This window comes from Acyrthosiphon pisum, chromosome A2 (assembly GCF_005508785.2).
Source record: "Acyrthosiphon pisum isolate AL4f chromosome A2, pea_aphid_22Mar2018_4r6ur, whole genome shotgun sequence".
Lineage (NCBI taxonomy): Eukaryota > Metazoa > Arthropoda > Insecta > Hemiptera > Aphididae > Acyrthosiphon > Acyrthosiphon pisum.
The window spans coordinates 17,996,506-18,006,971 of NC_042495.1; the positions used below are offsets into that span (position 1 = coordinate 17,996,506).

The 10,466-nt window shown below is 33.2% G+C and overlaps 1 long non-coding RNA gene across 1 annotated transcript in view; it reads right to left on the bottom strand.

Annotated features, from left to right (window-relative positions):
• Positions 1-9,598, bottom strand: part of LOC103307712 — a 300,213-nt gene extending 290,615 nt beyond the window's left edge. The window contains exon 1 of the long non-coding RNA XR_003839626.1: positions 9,339-9,598. This is a non-coding gene — a long non-coding RNA (uncharacterized LOC103307712). The remainder of the gene's footprint in view (positions 1-9,338) is intronic.
• Between the last annotated feature and the right edge of the window lie 868 nt (positions 9,599-10,466).

Sequence of the window (10,466 nt, forward strand, 5' to 3'; positions counted from 1 at the left end):
AATTGAATCTAAAATAAATACTTATTTGTAGCTTTTTCTAATTATAGCACATGGTCACAAGTAAATTTCTGATGATCTTAAAATAATTAATTCTGTGTATAGGTACAATGTTGTTGGTAAATAATCGTTATTAACATTTTACCATATTTTATCAACTCTTACAGAATTATCAGATATTATTACACGTAGGTATAGCTGGTACTCGGTAAATTAAAGTAGTTTAATTTTAGATAAAATCGCCGCGGACTACTGTTTAAGAATCAGTGTGGTCTACGACGTCTATATAATATAATCTTCGGCGATACAAATGACGTTCAGTGCATACCTAACATATTGTGTTTTTTTGTAACTTATCGATGACTTCGCCTCTTCAACAAAATATGTTATTATAGTGTATATAGACGTGTGTGTGCGTTTTTTTTCACTTGTTTATAATATGTTAAATGTATATTAATATATTAGTTTATATAGATCTGAATATTTTAACTTATCATCGCAATGTGTACACAACAGGAATCATCGTCATCATCGACATATAATTGACAGCGTGTGCGGATTCGATCGTCAGACCACTTGTGGATCGACGGACGGGTCAGCGCAGTACCTAATTTTACGTAAACTACCTACTCAATGTGGTGTACTATAAAATATAAAACAAAATATTACTGTATAAAAAAATTATTTTATTACTTGATAATTTATAGATAACATAACAATTTTCTTATATAAATTTTAGTAAGAATTTGAATACAGTAATAAATAATTTCAAGTTTAAAAATAATATCATTTTTAAACACGGTGATTTATAATTTTGAAACAAAATAAACAAAAAACATTAGAGTTGAGGGATTCAATAATATTATAAACGATATATTTGATATATAATTAAAGAGTGCTTTAAAATTTTGAAACATTTATGCCGAAAAATAATTAACAAGTAATATAAAATAAAATAGGAAAATTGCTCGTAATAAGGCAAAAAAACATTAATAATAATTTTAAAAACATAAAATGTGCTAAATGTGGCAGAATAAATTAGGTATAATAAACAATAATATTGACGAATAAAAAAAGGTGCTCAATGTGGCAAAAAAACAGGAACAATAATTTTAACAACAAAAAATGTGCTCAAGTGGCAGAATAAATCAGATATAATATACAAAAGGTAATATGAACAAAAATTAAAAGAAGCTCAATGTGGCATAATAAATTGCAACGAATTATAATTGAAAAAAAAAAAAGAAAGAGAGACATCAGTCAAGACGAGGCGAGGTGGGGGGTACGTGATGGCCAGTGGGTGGTGCAGGTGCGGTCACCTCTACATCATTCTCGCGGCCGGTCCTGCGGGGGGGACAAGAGTCGCGGGCGCGTTTCCTCGAGGACTCGAAGACGACCACGGAAGCGGGCGGAACCTGACCACGACGGCTGCGAGGGCAACGATGACGGTTGGCGACGATTGGCTAGTGCGCGATGCCGTGCTGCAGGAGACGACTGTGACGATGGCGGTGACCAAAGCTCGTCGGAGCGACCGACGAAGACTATAATATTATTATTATAATATGGTCCCTAGCCACCGTATATAATAATAATAATTAAAGTCGTCCGTCACTCGTCCGACGTGTGCTCTGCGATTTCCATCGCCAAAGTCGCGAGTCGTCTTCGCGGTGCAACGCTGCACCAGTCATACCACCAGTGGTACCTCCGGTACAAATAGCCAGTGTCGTCGTCGTGTCATCGTCGTTGCTCTCGGACTGAAGCAGCCGTGTCCCGCCACGCCTCCAGAGGGTCTCCGGACGTCCGAGATCCCTTGACCCTGCCGCCGGTGGCCGGAGAACGTGTGTCGGTGACTTACCGCCAATCACCCCAAAAGTGCACTTTCACGTACCTTATTCCTCGACCCCACATCGCTTCGCCTTGACTGCTGCCCTCGACCGAGGTGTCGGCTGGTTGTGCGGACGCTTTTCCACCGTCATTAGCAACCCAGGCCAATGACCGCACGCCCGGCCCGTCTTACTCCTCTCCACGCGGCGGCCGCCAATCGCTGTATCCTCCCGCGTGAAGTCACTGCAGCGTGGGTGGTACCCGGTTCGACTCCGGTTTCGCCGTCTACAACCTCCAAGATGATCCTCGCCTCATCCTCGGTCGGAATCTCATCGACTACGACGACCTCAAAGTCGCCGGTGGTCGGCGTGTCCTCCTCCTCCTCTACGCACTGCATTACAGCCTTACCGTGTAAGGTTGCGTCTCCGAGCTGCGCGGAGGACAATCTCTCCGACACAAGGTGGACCATAGCGTCGACCAATTGGTCGACGATGGCCACCATCCGTCCATCTTTGCTGTCCACGTCATCGGTGCAGTCGGAGTCCAGTTGTAGATGGTGTCCAAATTCCATTGCTACAATGTCCCGTAGCACCGACTGGACGGTCGTCTCGATCTGGCTGGAATCGGAAACCACTGCCGCGACGAGATCTTCCATGACCTCCTCGACGACGGTGTCGACGTTTTCCAAAATGTTTGCCATAGTGGAACGTATGTATTGTGCAGATGTAAGATTTTGATTTTTGATGACGTTTTTATACCTTACGGAAGGTGACAAAAATTATTAAACTATAAGGATATGCCAATAGACTCATAAACTGATTATTATGTATATTTATGTTTGAGAAAATAACTATAATTCGGGAAACGGTTGGTTGCGAAATATAAACTGATTCAAAACTTGTAATCGGACGTATGAATAAACATCCAAACGAAAATCTCCATGACAACAAAATAATATAATATTCTTTAAAATTGAAATATATTATACGGTCCAATTTATTTCCAAAGACATTACATATTATATTATTATGTACATTTTAACATAATCCATGTTAACACAAATACTTGTATTGTAGTGTAATAATTGGAATACGTTTATAATATGGCTTTATACATCTTAATAAAGCACCTTTATAACACGTCACAATAATTAATTGTTTCTTATCGCAAGAAATAATTTTCATCCAAATATTTGAGGATTTAAAATAATGTCATTATAGTTTACTCTGATATGGAATTCAAACTTATGATTCATATATTGACACTCGATCAAGACATCGAGTAACAGTCAGCTTGGAACATAGATACGCAAGGCAATTTTCAAAATATTTAGATTCATTCTATGCTATTTGCATATCACAAACCTATTCACACTGTATTCACTATAAATTGACTAGGTAGGTAATAATAACATATTCTAATAATATTGTATAAAATAACATTATGATATCATAATATTATATAAAATTAGTTTTTGACAAGAATTAGTTCAACCTGCCGCACCTACTACTGATAGAAAAATAAATTACTTACAAAAATGCCATATAGACCAGCATTGACCCCCCCCCCCAAAAAAAAAAAAATTGTGACTATAGACTTTTAATTTTTTTTCATCTGCCATTGAAACAATATACTAGGAGCCTTCTATTAAATTTACAAGCTTTTTTAACCAATAAATAAAATTTTATTGATATTTATAGAAAAAAAACTAATAAAAATGGAAACTGAAAATGTCCGTAAAGAGCTCAAAATAAGTCAAAATATTTTCAAAATTCTATGGTGTATAGGAAATGAAAATATTAACATTCAGTCAAAATTGCATGTGTCTACGGTAATTTGTTTAAGAGTTGCACCGAAAACCAAAATCAATTTTCTCGAAAACAGATTTTGTGTAAAAATTACTGTTTTTCCTTAATTTTTATTTTGTTTTTCACGGCGCTTTTGAAAACTACTGTGAAATTTTTACTTTAGACCCCCCCAAAGTATCAACTAGATTCACTTTCCTCATAGAAAAGAAACTGTTGAAGAAAATCCAAGCACTTTTACTGTCCTAAAAGGTGATGACAGACACAAAAAAAAATTTAAAAATTAAAAAAAAAACACATCATTGTAAAATTAATACATTTATCTTTCCACTCAGAATCTAAAATGTAAATAATATATTATATAATTGTGTGTTTTTTTTTATTGGTCTTAAACTCGGCAAATTGTGTTTATTAAGAAATGAAATGTATGTATATACTCAGGAAAAGGACAGAAAAACAGTAGTTAAATACATTTTTTTGGACCCCCCCCCCCCCCTTGAATAAATCCTGGTTGCGCCACTGTTTTGTATATTATATAAATTGTAATTATATTTAGTAATACTAAGACAGTTGTTTTTGATTTTTTTGTGGACAATAAATATTGAGGCGGAACAAATTATAATCATGAGCAAAAACGTGCAGGGTGACAAAATTGCTGTTGCTCACGGGTGGAAAATTGTAAATACGGCCCTGGCCTGCACATTGACACAATAATATAGAGTAGGTTTCATATATATTGTACTCGTATTTTTCGTCGATTATGGTAAATTTGTTGGCTAATATAGGTAATAATGACTTTTTCTCGTAAGCCCTTCTGGCTCTATATAAACAGTTATGTTTGTTACCAATGGTGTGTGGGACCAATATTTTTCTATAAAAGGCGTAAACACACACGAAAATATGACATTGCTTTCCTAGACGTCAAGCCGCTTATTATAATATAATATTATTATTATATTATATGTATAACGCCGAGCTTGCTCTTCGAAAACCCCTGCCAATCTCTTACTGCAAAGTATTCTGTTTTTTTTTTAGTTGTTATCATTGTTTTTCGTGTTAGTTTAAAATAGATTAGATTTGTTTTTGTTTTTTAATTAGTATTATTTTGTTTTTTTCTGTTTTTTTTTTTTTCTTAAAGTTTTCAGTATGCCGTATGCACCAGAAAACTTTAAGGAACGGTACGTGCGGGTACAGAACACTTTAGACACAATGCGCATCGAGGAATACGTAAGTATAATTTGATATTATATAGAAAAACACTGCTGCAAGTGCCCTGTGTGGCTGGTGTGTGTTACACGTTCGTCGACGAATTAACTACGAATAATATTATTAACTTTAATGTTTATTTTATTGCAGGACGGCCATTTCACAGCTGTGGCTAGCGTGACGTCAATGCTGGTCGTCACGGTGGCTGGGACTTTAGTTATGACTGTATTAGCGCTTGTACTCACCCTGTTGTGCTCAGGACTCGCAATGACTGCGTTCGTCAAGAGTCCTGCAGTGCAACAGGCGTTGAGACGGACTTTTCCGGGAGCCTCCAGAAAGCTTAACAGAGAGGTGGTGACGCGTTGCCTGTCCATCGCGTTGGATTGCGGAAGACGGGCCACTGCTACAATATCCTTCGGGATATACTTGGCCACACAGTCCGTCGGCACCGCGATGTCCGTGGCAGTGGAATTGCTCTGTCCGTCAAACCGACCGGACCAACAGACGCCACCGTTATCTGCCACGGGACGTCCGATCGAAGACACCACGGCAAACCACCATCCACTGCTGGTCTGCTGAGTCAAGGAACCGTCCCTTGCCGCGGAAGCCGTCACCACGGAAAACGACCATCCGCTGTCGATCTTCAGGGTCGAGGAATCGTCCCCTGTCGCGGAAGCTGTCATCACGGCAAACGACGCTCCGCTGCCAGCCGCGCGGGCCGACACAACGTAAGTGAATTTACCTATAGTTATAATCAGAAATTAAATAATGTTTATTTTTATATTGCCGATAGAAAAAACACGTTCAAATATTGGAAAAAAGGCATGCCTTGTAGAGGTTACTTCAATATATTACCTATTAGCTACTATATAAAAAACCAAAACTAGCCCATACCCGGCCCGACAGCGGCCAGCTAATGAGAAGGGTGGGGAAAAATTCAATCAAATGTTGTTTTGAACATTTTAAAATTATTTTGGATATGGAAAGAGATAGAGAGAGATAGGTCTATAATTAGTACAATGATCACTGAGCACTTTCGTCGAGCTTAATACTTTCGTTATTATTCTTAGTAGTTACCTACCTACGTACCTTTCAGTATTTTTGTTATTATATTATTTTTACGAAGATTCATGCTTATAACAAATATCGCAATATTTTAACTATTACTATATCATAATTACCTGTGATTACTGATTCACTTTGACTGAATTTTTATGCATTTGTGTTATATTATACTACTATATATGTTATTACGTTAATATAGGTATAATAATATAATGTTTTATCGTTTGCGTTGTACAACAGTTTAGGGTATAATAAACATATATAATATATTATGTTTAAGTTTTTTTGTACATCGGTGATTTAAGTGAATATGTCACCTATTGACAACACTCCTATAAAATGTAATATAATATACCTATATACATAGGTATACCTATATTCACATCATAATATAATATCTATGTCGACATTTTAATTAAGTAGGCGTATTAGCGCTGTTTAAAAAATAAACATTAATTAATAACATATTTTATTTATTTATTTGAAGTTTAAAAATCCTATCATAATATTCTTTTTGTTATTTATATTAAGCAGTGATTTTATTTGTTGAAGTTTTGCATTTTTTATAGTAAGAATAATTTTTTGTTATTGGGTATATTTTATTTCTCCTGCGATAGGTGTTGTAACAAAAAGGTGAAACGATTTATGGATTTGAATGAATATTTAAATATTTGTCAATTTTAGATCGTCCTACTTTTATAGTTCTGTGCCCTAAATCCTATAATGATTACCTATACAATCGAAACATCACAATCATTATGGTGTATGTATATTCAGTAGCGTAACCCCTCGAAAACAAATCCTCATTTGTCATTGCGCCACTGATTGTGTTGTATTTTAAAAATTAAAAGTTTAGCACTAATATCGAGTATCGGACCTGTTATAGGTATATTGGTAGGTAATAGGTAAGTATAATATTTCGTTATTATAGTGGTTGATCCTTGGTTCGACTTGTAGAGTATAGGTATTCCCTAGTCTATTAAATAGGAATTAAATTAAATATACGGACTACAATATTGAGAATTTTACATTATTGGCATTTTACTATTGTGTATCTATTAATTGTATCAAAAAATAAATAAATGTATATTGTATGTTTAAAGTATTATCATAAACACCTGTTAAAAGCAATTATTATACAGCTTAAACATAATATATTGTTTTCATCAATGTTATTAGCAGTGTTGGGATTAGATTAGTACTTTTTTTATCTAGATAAAGATGAAGATAATATGATGAAACCTTATCTAGATAAAGATAACTAAATTCAAATCTATCTAGATCAGTGGCGGATCCAGGGCTTAATTTTTGGCAGGAGCATGGGGGGGGGGGGCAAAAGTACTACTTCCTAAGTAGATACTACTTAGGACTTCAATAGTATATTAACACCAGCTATATGTTTAAATTAATGTTAGCAATGAACATTATTAATAATCAATAACTAAGGTATAACTGGAAAAATATTTTCAAAATTAGGTATAAATATTTAAAAAAAACTATTTTAAGCAACCCGTCATAGTAAACTTTAATTATTATGAACCTTTACAACAGTTTTAGTATGTATTTAATTTTTTTTTAGTAGATATACAATTATTTTTATTATGGAAAGTACATAATCTAATATCATGTATACTATGTACATTGCATAAGTATATACCATATAATATACAACAAATAAGAGAACATTTTATTTTACGTTATGGTCATGTCATAATGATAATATAATATAATAACTGCCGGCTATGGGTTAATAGTAAATACATTTTCACATTGCGCTGACGCTCATCTAATATGATTATAATAGTATAGTATATGGTCTTGTTTTTAAAATGGTTAATGTACCAAATTAATACAGTACAACTAATTTCAAACAAAAATCAAGATTTCAACATTGTTTTACTCAATTCAATGTGATTAAATAATATATTAAATACATAAGATAATTATAAAAAAAAATATATTTAACTAGTGGAAATAAAATTTAAAAAAAACACAATAAAACAAATAAGATAACAAAAAACGAAAAAAAAACATTGAACTTGTGATCAAATAAAAATAATATATAAATAAAATATAAGAGAAATTAAATAATAGTTGTAATGATAAAATATAACAACAGTACTTTTATAATATATTATTATAAGTGAATTAAGTAAAAGTTTTTTTGAAATTATTTTAAGTGGTAAATTTTAAAATAAGGGGTAATACATGAGCCAACATAACATTCAATACAGCGGCATATGAAATCTTTTCTTTTTTGATTTCCTTAATGTTGCTGCAAACAAAATCGACTTCTTTATTTTTTTGATGGTGTAAGTGGCACAAATTCTGGAAAGTCCAAGTGTTGTAAGTGCTTTCCTGTAGAGTCTATCAGGTTCCTTCTTCTATGTTTTCTTGTCATTACACCTTCACATAAATATTTCAATATTAGTTCATTAATTAATTTTAATTGAAATTCGGTTGGAAATATATTTTCCTGGCACCGTTTTATTAGCTGAATTCAGTAGACTATTGACTATTGAATATCAACTATTTGAACAATTTTTTTCCCGCTTCATGGTACGGTGTACACATTCATCGGAATTTATTATGATTATGATGACTGGGTTATCAAAGACCTAAACAAATAAGTCATGTGCCAAAAACAAAATCAGAACAAATGGCCTCTATAGTAATCATAATATAGAATAAAGGTATTCAACCAAAACTTGAGTTTTCCAGCAGATAATATTCTACAGACGTGTTACGTGTTTCAGAGGATATCCGCATATTATGTTGTATCCGTCTTACATATGTACAACATAGTTATTTTTCGTCCACCTGTTTTAACAGTGTGCTGTTAGTTTTACAGTGAATTTACTTATTATTAAACTATACTAAGAAGATTATCTGTGTTCTCTCTATCGATTATTTACGATATTTTAATTTTTAATCAAGTATGTAAAATTTAAGATAATGATTATGCACAGTCGTACAGATAATTTTCTCACCACCTAAAAGTTTGGTGATAATTAATAGCTAGATAATTAAATAAATTCACTCTAATATCAAAATTAACAGCACACTATCCAAACTGGTAAACTAAAATTTGGTATGTCGGACTTATGTAAGACGAAGAGAACATACATAACGTAACGGAATAAGATTTACATTGATTCAAATGCACACGTGCTGAGCAAAACTTACCGGTATCATAAACACGTCTTATAGGTACTAAATTTTACGAAGTGGTTTTAAATATTGATTAAGATAGAACTAAATATAAAAAAATAATATTATAGATTATTAAACATTGTTTAAACAGAAATAATTTCACTTGCGCAAGTTATGCACATGATGAAAAAAAAAAACTAAAAACACGAGAGACAAGGCCAGAATAAAAATTAAAGGTACCTTAACCTATAACAACAGTATAATGAGCAATTAAAAACGTTTACTTACTCGCTGAGCGTCCAAAGTCAAATTATATGTTTTAATTATTAATATGTTTATATGTTTTCTGTTGTCACCGGTAACATACATCATGCGTTCGGTAAAAACGTATTTTCCATCACTCCACAAAATTAATAATTAGGTACGAGTGTACGACACCGGACGTATCGCCAATATTGGCAATTAGACAGCTCGTTTCGCGTGACGGTCTCTGTCTGTAGCTGCTGTATCCATTATCGATCTCTCTCACACGAAACTTTCATGTAATTAGATGATATATTATTATATTTATGTATAGTATTTTTAGGTCTTATCATGGTGTTATCATAGAGTTTACGCGTCACGTGATGTATACAAAATTAATTCAATCAATTTCAGTTTACTATTTTAGTTGTTACAATAAATTAACTAATAATATTATACGTCATACTATTGTCTATTATGCATAGTAAAATGAATAATCTTTGAAAGTTGAAGTTTTCAATTATACTTATAATAAATAAATTTTAATTCGCCCCAATTCGGTGGACAGGGATGTAGCCACTGCGAAGAAAACCGTCAGCCGTCAGAGCACAACACCATGAAGACGGCGCACCGGTTCCTGAATTTTAAATAGACTATTTATCCATGCCTAATGCGTTATACAATTTAAATACAACGAGCGACAATAACCAATCAATAGTGGAATGTTGTTATATAAATGCGGTGAGTGAAATATTTATATATACCTAATATACCTTCTGTTAAAAGTAACAATTTTTAATCCGTTCTTTTAGAATGGCACAGAAACTTTTTCCATCTGTCTTTACAACTAACAAATCAAAAATGTGTTTGTTTTTGTAGTTCTGACCATTAATTTATGTCAATGATTGCTTCAGCTTACCTTCAATTGAGCGGAACTATGTTCAACAAACATTTTAACAATAGTTTTAATCCTAATAGAAGTCCACCTATCTTACGTTTCATGTTACGTATACTTAAAAAATTTCATTAGTGATATAATTACTTTGAACATAGCAATTTTACTACTAAATTTAATTAATAACAGCTTCCCTACCAATTATTAATTGAATCTGACCATCATTATTAAAATTAACAGTCTTCCCTGCTACTAGGTAGTATTCTAAATAATTATTT